The sequence below is a fragment of the Gopherus flavomarginatus genome, chromosome 12, assembly GCF_025201925.1.
Source record: "Gopherus flavomarginatus isolate rGopFla2 chromosome 12, rGopFla2.mat.asm, whole genome shotgun sequence".
In the NCBI taxonomy this organism is placed as follows: domain Eukaryota; kingdom Metazoa; phylum Chordata; order Testudines; family Testudinidae; genus Gopherus; species Gopherus flavomarginatus.
The window spans coordinates 8,672,664-8,683,632 of NC_066628.1; the positions used below are offsets into that span (position 1 = coordinate 8,672,664).

At 47.1% G+C, this 10,969-nt stretch overlaps 1 protein-coding gene across 1 annotated transcript in view; it reads right to left on the reverse strand.

Annotated features, from left to right (window-relative positions):
* Positions 1-89, reverse strand: part of LOC127033315 (butyrophilin subfamily 1 member A1-like) — a 46,703-nt gene extending 46,614 nt beyond the window's left edge. Inside the window, exon 1 of the mRNA XM_050921311.1 lies at positions 12-89. The gene's annotated coding sequence lies outside the window, so the exon portion shown is untranslated. The remainder of the gene's footprint in view (positions 1-11) is intronic.
* Positions 90-10,969: the final 10,880 nt, after the last annotated feature.

The following is a 10,969-nucleotide window of genomic DNA, read 5'->3' on the forward strand; positions in this document are numbered from 1 at the left end:
CCCTGCCAGACCGTGTGTTGCGGGACGAAGCAGAGAATGCGCTAAATCGCTGTTCGCGTTCCGAGTTAGGAGGAAACAGCTGATCGGCGCCACGTGATTTCGTTCGGAGCCTTCCCCTCGTCCTGGGTATCGTAACTTCGCTGTTTCCTGAGCCGGGTGGGGAGGGGCCGGGCAGGGGCAGTTTGCTGGTGAGCCAGTGCAGGGGTGTCAGTGGCCCCCCCCCTACCCCCCAGGGATCGCTGGTTTCTCAGTAATTCCCTGCCAGAGCCCTGTGCGGCTGGGACATAACGCAGCAGCAGCAAAAAGCACCAGCCAGTTTGTAACGACAGAACAATCCTGCGCAGATTCCCCACTTTGGCTGCACCGAGCATGCGCGGATGAATTTGAGCATGGCCCAGTAACCTTTGCTGTCGCCGCTGCCCTCTCTCTGCCCTCCTTCTGCTTACGATTTGCTGCCTCCTCTTTGGGGGTTTTAAAAGCACAAGGGGGGCAAATCGCAGCGGGGGGGCTGCCAGGGTCTGAGCAGGGGCAAAATGTACTGGCCAAGGGGGATCAAACTGCTTGTAGGTAGCGGCGGGAGAGGGGCTGAAGGGGGAAAATCGGGGGTGGGGGGTGGTAGCCGGGTTAAGCCCGGGGGGAGACGCTGCCAGACCCTGTGCGGGGACAAACCCCCGTTTAGGGAGGGGAAGAGGGGGGAACAGCGACCCCTGGGGATGAGCCATCCGCTGTGCTCACAAATCTGGGGGTGTCGGGGGTTGTGGGGGGGGCAGAGGCTGTTTTTCGTTCTGCTCCCAGGACGCTGCATGTCAGCCCCGGAGCAGGGGGCGGGTTCCCGGGTCTGGGTCTTAAAGGCACAGACCTCACAATTCCTAATTGTCAAAGCTTACACAGCAGCTCCTCTCTGTCTCACACAAGTGTTGCAGGACTGTTATTGCTCCAGCCAGGAGGCTGAATGCCGTGAAATATTGTACAGACGCCCCCTCCCTCCCTCCCTCAAATCCTGCCTCTCACATTTTGACTTTTTTGTAAAAGTGTCTCTGTCAGTTTCTATGTCTATATGAAATCACTGCAGCTTCTTTCTCTTATACAACATGCTGAGTTGCTAACTCCCTCCCAGAGCCCACATGTCTGCACCCCCTGCTATACCCCAGGTCAGAGCCTGAACCCCTCACTCAAAAACCCAGCCCAGTACAAGGGCACTGTTTACAACCCGGGAGCTGCCAGACGGGCACTGTCCAGCCCAGCCATGTGCTGCCATCCTCCTTCTTCCCCTTCGTGTGGGCCCATGCTGCCCATGCTACCCCCTGCCCAGCACCCCTCTGCCTCCCTATGCCAGTGCCACACCACCCAGAGACCCCCACAAACCCCCATGCCCTTGCCCTCCCAGACCACTTCCCCACCCACTCAGAACCCCCCAATAGATCCTCTCACTGCGACTCACCCCCTAGCTGAAGACTCCCACAGCCCTTCCACAACTGCACAGTGCCCTGCACTTCCTCACCCAGAGCCCCCCACAGATCCCTTACTGCCCCACACCACAACTGCACAGTGCCCCGCACAGACACCCCACACTTCCAGTGCCCCAACACACACAGATCTCCCCACGCCCCCACTGCCCAGCATCCCCCCAGACCCACTAGAGACCTACCCTCCCACATCCAGTGGTGAGCTGAAGCTGGTTCCCACAGCTCCAAGAAATCGGTTGCTAAATTAGACCTCCATGGAGAACCGGTTGTTTAAGGGCCAGGAGGTGGGCAAAGAACTCCAGTCCGCAGGCTGGACCCAGGACTGGCGCTAGTGTTTTTAGCGCCCTAGGCCGCACGGCCATTTTCCCACCCTGCGCCTGATCCGCGGCTCCGCTGGAGCTGCCGCAGGCGTGCCTGCAGAGGTCCACCGGAGCCTCGGGAGCAGCGGACTGTCCGCAGGAATGTCTGCTGCAGGTCCACCGGAGCCGTCTGCCACCCCACCCCCGGCAAAATGCCACCCCCCAATAATCCTGGCGCCCTAGACGATTGCCTAGGCCACCTAAATGGAAACGCTGGCCCTGGCTGGACCATCCTGTTGCTCCCAGGATTCCCAGCTGGGGAGGCTGAGGCTCCCCTGGCCCTGGCCCCGTTTCCCCCCACTGCAGCGTGTTCAGCCACCGACATCAGCTTGGCAGCTCAGCTGAGCTTGAGAGTGTCGTCCTGCTGCCGCTTTTTGAGAGGCCCGGCAAGGTGGCGGGGGTGTGTGTGTCCTGCTGCAAGCTCCAGGGCTGGCCAGAGGAGAGGGAAGGGGCAAGAGGGGCAACTGGCCGGGCCCTGGAGGGGCCCCCGGCCACACCGTATGTCTCCCCCAGCCCCAGCTCCCCCCCTTAAATCAGAACTTTTTATAGGGAACTGGTTTTTAAGATTTTGGCAGCTCATCACTGGCACACACCCCAGCCACAATAGCCAGCCCTGATGGGAGGTGACTGTGTCTGCCAGGCTGAGCTGGCAGCGCAGCCAGAGCTGGTCCTGGGGCAGGAAAACTCCGGCCCCTTGGGAGTGGTGCAATCAGCCGGGCTGGAGCACAGCCTACCCAGGCCAAGCTCCCTCAGGACCCAGTTCAGCCTCTCCCCCCCCCTACTTTCCCCTGTGACTGGCCGAGACTGGCCCAGCCTCTGCACCAGTCCCAAGTGGCTCTTCCCCGGGAGGCAGGTGGGGCCCCACAGGTCCCAGGCAGTGGAGACAGCTCAGAGCTGGAGCATTGCTGGGAGCAGGGCAGATCCCTGAGACATGACTCCCGAGATCCCACCCAGCCCACCCACACCCATTGGCCCCGTGGCCACCAGCCTTGCCAAGCGCGCGCGCGTGCACGCACAGCGCGCGCACACACACACACACACACACACACACACACGCCTCTCTCCCTGCTTTCCTATCACCAGTTATGTTACTACAGGATGAAATGTAGACATCCCATAAAATAGCTAGTTCCACACTGTTCTTCAGACCTCAGATCACTGAAATGCAGCTTGGCATTTGAGATACTGTATGACTGTAGTACAGTTTGCGACATCACAGAAACCTTCCTCTCTCCAAGTTTACACCCACCCACCACACCTTTAGCAATAACGTAACCATTAAACAGGTTCTGAATCAGTCGTCTTTCTTCCCAATTTAGTTTTACAAAAATGCTGCAACGTAAGTAGCTATGGGAGATGACAGTGCAACTACTAGGTATCAATGGGGGAAAAGTGTGCGAGTAATGTCCTGGATATACTGGCATGGCTGGCTTTAGGCCAATTCAACCAATTCCCCTGAATCAGGCCCTGCCCCGGTTCGGTGTACCGGCAAGAGCAAGTGCGCTGTACTGGGGTGGCCCGGCTTCCCCAGGGGGCAATTTAAAGGGCTTGGAGCTCCCAGCAGGGGCTGGAGCCAGCCTTGCACCCCCTGCCCTATCTCCAGCCAACCACCCCCTGCCCTGTCTCCAGCCAACCCCTGCCACACACCCTTGCCTGAAGCCAGCCAGTCCTGCACTCCTCTGTCTCCAGCCCTGCCAACCCATGCCTCAGCCCCCTGTGGCCCTGCCTGAAGCCAGCCAGCCCCCCCACACCACACATACCTATCTCCAGCCATCCCACACCCCTTGCCCTGCCTGCAGCCAGACCCTTCCTCCAGTCAGACCCTGCCCTGCCTCCAGCCAGCCCCATGTCCACTGCTGCCCTGCAGTTCCCAGGGCAGTAACCCTGCACACCTGCTTCAATGAGGGGGGCAGGGAGCAGCTGGGACCCACACCTGTGTACACCCTAGGGTAACCAGACAGCAAGTGTGAGAAATCGGGATGGGGTGGAGGGTAATAGGATCCTATATAAGAAAAGATCCAAAATTGGGACTGTCCCTATAAATCAGGACATCTGGTCACCCTAGCACACCCCCAGGGAGTGGCGGGGACCCACACATGTGAAACAGAGCTCATTTCTAGTTCAGACCCATCTGTTTAAAAAAGAACTTTAGGTAGGGTTAACATAAATCTGTATTTTCCCAGATATGTCAGGCTTTTTGGGTCTTAAATCGCCATCCAGGAAAATACGGACGTATGGTAACCTTATTGGTACAAAAAATACATACTGTGGCACATCCCTTAAATCAGAACTTGTTATAGGGAACCGGTTGCTAAGAATGAATGGCTTTTTTTTACACTTTTTTTTTTTTAGTCATCCCTGCCGGGGCCCCACCAAAAATGTTCAAATTGGGCCCTGCACTTCCTAAAGCCAGCCCTGAACACCGCCCTAGTGTGGGGGTGAGAGCGCCTCCGGGATCCTGACATCCCAGCACTTTACACACCTTCCTGGAGCCTCCCAACCTCTCTTTTACACAGTTCATTATTATACCTTGTCTTACAAACACCAAACACCATTACATGTGCACAAAGATAAATAATTCCCCTGCCCCCGATATATACAGAGTTGTGCTTCTGCATATAGTATCTATCTGGGATGAACATTGAGCTCCCAGCTCTTCAGGAATCAGTAAAGAGTCAGCTTCCAAGCCACATGTTGAATCCTATTGCAAACAGTATGGGTGACGCATGAGGCATTCTGAAGCAAGAGATAACTGGTAAAGTTTAAATAAGATGCAGAAAAAAAGCTTTTCTTATGTTTTGTTTCTGTTGGATTTATTGTATTATGTATAGTAAGTGTTTAATATAAAAATTTGGTAGTAGGGTTTACAATGTTATAAGAAGAGATTATGCTATTACCATTATCCAGTCAATTTGCACAGTACTATTTTGAATTAGTGATAATTCACAGAGAGAGAAAGAAGAAAGCTGAATTTAGAGAACAATTATTAACCAGATTCTTGGTTATTCACCAGCCACTTTGCTCCTGTCCACGGCACAAAGCACCATAAACCCAGTATAGTCTGGACAAGAGAATATTCACCTCAAATTGGCATCTGCTACACTCCCTGCCCCTGCCCCCCATTCCCAGTCACCACTAATCAGGATATAGCTGAGTGAAAAGGTGGCATGGCTGAAACATTTATCAGGCAATTGAAAACTGTATAGAGTACAATAGCCCTGAGAACATCGCTTAATTCTGAGCACTGTGTCTGCAGCGAGATGCAGCATGGGCCTGTTGCCATGGCACCACTGGCACCATTGTAAACTCAGTACTGACCTCAAGCCCCATCCCATAGCAAAACTCCCTTGGACCTTTTCTGGATCCCACCAAAAAATATTAAAATCTGCTGCCCCAGTGCTACTTTCTTTCTACAGGAGACATGATGCAGTGAAATAATTTCCCTACATTCCATCAAACTCTGCATCACACATTTTCAGTATTTAAAAGACTCTCTCATAACTATTTGTCTATGTGAAGTCTCACAACAGTTCACAAATTTTAGAATTGCCTTTTGCTGCATTTATCTTGCCTGTGAACTCAGCTCTTACAGTCCTATTTTCACACGTCATTGCTTGTGTGTAGAAACTGATTCACAAATATTCAGTAAGTTTATTATATGGTGTCATCTTAGAACCTTCCCAAGGGCAAAAATCTTCTGCAACAATGAAGGCTTGGGCTGATGACCAGTGGCTGCAGAACTTTTGGATGGTCCACATTTCTGCATCTTTGTGCAAAACTCACCAAAATAAAAGCTGCACTGACAGTGAGAAGAAAAAAATAATTGTACTACGGGGATCTGCAACACCAGATTATTATTGGTCAATCACTGTTCTCTCTCCTAAACTAAGATGAATGGATTTCTTTAATGTAAGTAGTCACAACATATGGTTAAATATTTTATGATCAATATCCTGTTAAGAACTCAGCAGTCACAGATAATACCTGTCTTCTTTGGTAACTAAGGCACAGTATCCTGTCTGTTCCCCCAAACCAAAAGTGATCAGAGAAAAAACTTGCATGGAGCAGTCAATGGAGGTGTGAGACATACCTGCATACCTACAACCCTGGTGACAAGCTTGAGGCAACTCCCCTACCCTCATTCACACCCACCTTAGCATTTAGACAAATTCTAGTGTGAAACTCTGATTGATATCTGATTGATATCCAAAATACTGAAGCAGACAAATTTCATTGTCAGCCCCCTGAAGGAACATCACCCATAGTAAGAAGTGATCAGCTCCTATTATCTAGCCTAAAGAAATTCCTCCAGTCATCGGTTTACCCATAAACAAATCTACTGTTCTCCCTTCAACCAATTCAACCTATTGCATATTTTCTCTACAAAACCATTTGCTCACTCTTAAGTAAGAATTCTTATGCATGCATAGACCCAAATTCTGCCTGAGTTAGAATCAGAGAATAGAATCATAGAATATCAGGGTTGGAAGGGACCTCAGGAGGTATCTAGTCCAACCCCCTGCTCACAGCAGGACCAATCCCCAACTACATCATCCCAGCCAGGGCTTTGTCAAGCCTGATCTTAAAAACCTCTAAGGAAGGAGATTCCACCACTTCCTTAGTAACCACATCTATCTCTCCTGACAGATTCAAGACTGTGAGCTAAGATCATCAGTGAAGACTCAGGAGTTCAAGCTTCCTGGAGTGGGTGAGTTTCCTCATTTTCTCTCTCTGTTTCCTTTTCTAACTCAGGTATTAAACTGTAAAAATGTAACTTACTTTGTTTAGACTCTCCTTGTGATGTAAAGATGGGGATAGGGACATGCTACATCTGGGACAAATAAAGGTGTCAGCTTGAAAGTGCTGTTTGACTCATTCCATTGGGCACACAACCAGTACATTGATGGAGTTACACAACCACCCCCCTCCAGAAGAGTAGAATTATCAGGGGGAAAACCCAGACAAGTAACCCCAATAAATGAGCATACCCAAGTAAGGGGCAAATCTGGTAAAAGTACAGAAATACTAAAGGTATTCCTGGCTAACTGCCTGAATAATAAAGAATCTTTACAATAACTGTATAATCATTTCTTAAATGGTTTGCATGCCTGTAATCATGGTGATTTCTTTATTGCTCCCAATTTCTATATTGTTTATCTGTGTGGTGTCTGTTTTTTTGATTTTCTTAGGCTGATATATAAGTAATTTTGCTGTGTGTAAAACAATTTAGATGATGGTATCTAATTTCTTAGATAATCAAGTAACATTATGTTAGGATTGATTAGTTTAATTACATTAAAATGATTGATTAAAGACATTGCTGAGAATGAGGTGATACTGATATGTGTATATTACAGGGATTTCTCTATTTCAGATTCTTCAGATTTCCAGACAACTATTTTCTCCCAAAAAGTTGCACCAAGCAAAAAATTACCTCAATACCCATAATGGCAAGTAAGTAGAATTTTTCCATGTGTTCCCATGGAGGGGAGGGCTAGCTCAGTGTTTTGAGCATTGGCCTGCTAAAGCCAGGGTTGTGAGCCTAATCCTTAAGGGGACCATTTATGGATCATGGCCAAAAAAAAAAAAAAAAAAAAAAGCAAGGCCAAAAAAAACTGTCAGGGACAGTACTTGGTCCTGATAGTGAAGGCAGGGGACTGGACTCAATGACCTAGTTCTGTGACATAAGTATATCCCCATATATTATTAAATATTACATATTTTTTCAAAACCCATTATCTTCAAGCAACTCTGCTTGTTTTTTTTATTGACTTTTTTTGCTGTTACATTTACTGTCCTGAGTCACTATGTCTATACATTGTTACAATCTTGTAGTGATCTCCTTATCTCTGATAACATTCACTCTTCATTGAGCGAATACAGCCAAAATTTGCAAGCCACAAATATTTCAGAATTATGCACATGCCTGCAATTTATTTATGTCTGTCATGTCACTGGCCTATGAATGATGTATTGTTGATTTAGGTTTACCCTGCTTATGGGTTTGCAATGTACATCGCTTACCTTCTAACTCAACTTTGAGTCTTATATGCATTGATATGCCATGTTTGCACTTAAGTAACTGTTTTCTCTTGTAAACAATTCTCAGGGAAATCTTTTGAAGAAAAAATTGCAAATGTTTTGGCATACATAAGGAGTAGCACATATCCTGAAGGAATGAATAAAGCAGGCAGACTGAACCTGCGTCGATATGCTGTCAACTTTTCATTGGAAAGAAAGGAATATTTGTTTTAAGATAGTACTGACACATAACAGAGGAAATTTCAGCCTGTAAATGATGGTCATGATGTCCCAACACTGGGATTATTTGGAGTGTTAACCTTACTTTCAATGGAACTGGAATTTGGATCTCTATTTTTATTAAAATTTTCCAGAAAATCTGTCTATGCCAGTGGTGCAACAAAAGGAGTGTGCTGTGCAGTTGTGTGAGAAATGAGTCTAAATTTTATAAAAAAAACCAAACTGATGACTTTGTTTCATTTTGTAATTATGTTATCCGGTCTGCTGCAAGCACCACCAACAATCACTATATGTTCAATGAGCAAAAACTTCTAACTATACACCAGGGCCTCCCAGAGGATTCTGGGGCCTGTGGTCTCTGGTGGCAGGGGGGCCCTGCTTCAGCAGTAATTCAGCTGTGGGGAGTCCCTCTGCCCTGGAGGAAGGACCCCCCCACTGGCAAAGACCAAGAGTGGAAGAAGCTCCGGGGACCCAGGCCCCTCGAGAGTTTTCCAGGGCACAAGGAGCAAATTGCCCCACTTGCCCCCCCTCTGGGCAGCCCTGCTATACACTGAAATTTCCCCCTTGTACTCAAGGCATTATGAACCAGACTGTATATAGATGTCTTTGATAGGCATATGCCTTTTAATTAATTAATGGTTTTGCAAATAACCAGTTATAGCTTAAGTTAAACACTTTTCCCACACCCCAGCCCTGGCAGAAGCCACAAGGCAGCAGGGGAAGCCCCTATGCCTGACCCCATCTCCAGGAGACGTGCCTGGTGGGGCAGGAAACTCCACAGCACCCTGCTCCTAGTCCCCTAAAGAACCGCAGGATCCAAAACTCCACCACGGCCCTGGGACTGGAGGAGCTCTCACTCCCTGGTACAGCCGTGACACAGGGACAGAGCTTCTCCAGTCCTGGTGCTGTGTGGGACAGCAGGGTGGGTGGGAAATGAGCCAAGGAGTTGTGGAGCCGGCAAAATGGTGGGGAGCCCAGGTGGAACATGGCTGAGATCCTGGGGAAGAGGACGAAAGGGATAAGGCCATAGGTGGTGTAGCCAGTGGACAGGGTGGGTAGGGGCCCAACAATTGCTCTGTCCCAGGGCCCAGATAAACTTTAATCATCCTCTGTGCTCCATCTTCTATGATCAACAGAGGGGAGATTGTTCCATTCAGCAAAAGGAAGAAAGGTTGTCGTTGTGCATACCATGAAAGAAGCCCTGCAACTCTTTAAAAGGTATCATGACAGTCCAGAGGGTGGACATCTAGGAATATTCAAAACCAGGAATGCGCTGACATCAAAATACTATTGGCCAGGGATGACAAAAGACATTGCCAATTGGGTATGTAAAGTAATGAAACAAAATCCTGATGAATGGTATTTACAATTGAAATAGAAGTTCAAAATGAATGAAAGAAATATAAAAGTATATTTGGTGTGCAAATGTGAACTCTGTTCCCTTGTGATACTATTTCCATAACGAAATGTTCATGTCATCATATTGTTCCATCAAAAACAGGTTGCACAGTGTCTGACTTGCCAGAAAGAGGGAAAGCAATCAAATCTGGATACCACCTTGGAAAGCATAAAGGTGAATTTTTGAATCAGACACGTTTTGTTTATCATTATCCATGGTTATTTCTGCAATACAATGAGGGTTTGATTTTGAAACAAGTCCAATGCATGTAAGTGGCACAGCATAGTGCAGCAATTACCTCTAATACGCCTTCGCACTGGCTGGGGATATTTCTTCTGCTTTACTCTGGTATTGTTCTCAATCACTCATTCCTGTACTTCTTTTTGTTTGTTTATTCTTTCTTTCTTTTTCTTCTGCATTTAAAAGTGGGCTTTCATTTGGATTCTATGGCTGTTGTAACCATATTACATTGTGTACTCTGCTTCTGACATATGGGTTCATTGAGAACATTTAGTAATAAACATGTGAAGTATGACTGTAACTGGTACCCTTCTATGTAGGTCACTCGGATCTGGGAATTGGTGGGAATGGATTTAATAGGACCGTTACCAGTAACAAAGGATGGATACCAGTATATACTTACAGCCATAGATTATCTTTCAAGATGGGTGGAAGCCTTTCCACTTAGAAAAAAGTCATCATTTGAGGTGGTAGAGATCATGTTCAGCATGATTCTTCGACGTGGATGCCCACAGCGGATACTGACAGATTGTGGTGCAGAATTCAATAATAAGGTAATGATTTCTTTTTTTCTGGTTATTTGTACTATGTACTCAAACTCACTGTCAGGTCACCCATAGATCTCAAACAACCACCATCTTTTCTTTTTATATATATAAACTGCTTTTGGTCACCATCAGTGTTGCTATAAAATTATTTTTCTTCATATCTAACAAAGAAACAAACAACTACTTGTTTCCAAAACAAATATGAGAAGACAGCTATTCCTGTTGCTAATTACACATAAAAGTAGTGGCAGATATGCAAAGGAACATTCCTCTACACAAGTCTATATGTACGTTTATGGTGTAACTTTTTTTCTTTCAGCTTAACTTGTATGTTTGTGATAAATTGGGAATAGAACATAGCTTCACCAGTCCGTACCACCCACAAACCAGTGGCTTGGCTGAAAACGCTAATAAATCCATAAAAAGGTAAGTGAATGGGTGGGAATCGTACAGTACTAATGGCAAATAGAATGTGCTATACTAGAAGATGCAACTCACAAAAAAATCTTCAAAAGCAATGTGTTACATGGAAATCTTTTTCATTACGTATTGCACCTTTTTGATAGTGTACGATCTGTTTCAAACAAGACCGTACAAGTGACTTTCTTTTCTTAAACAATCAAATCAATGTGCCTTTGTTACAGAGCACTGTGAAAGATGGTTGATGACAATGGGAGTAATTGGGATAAATTACTT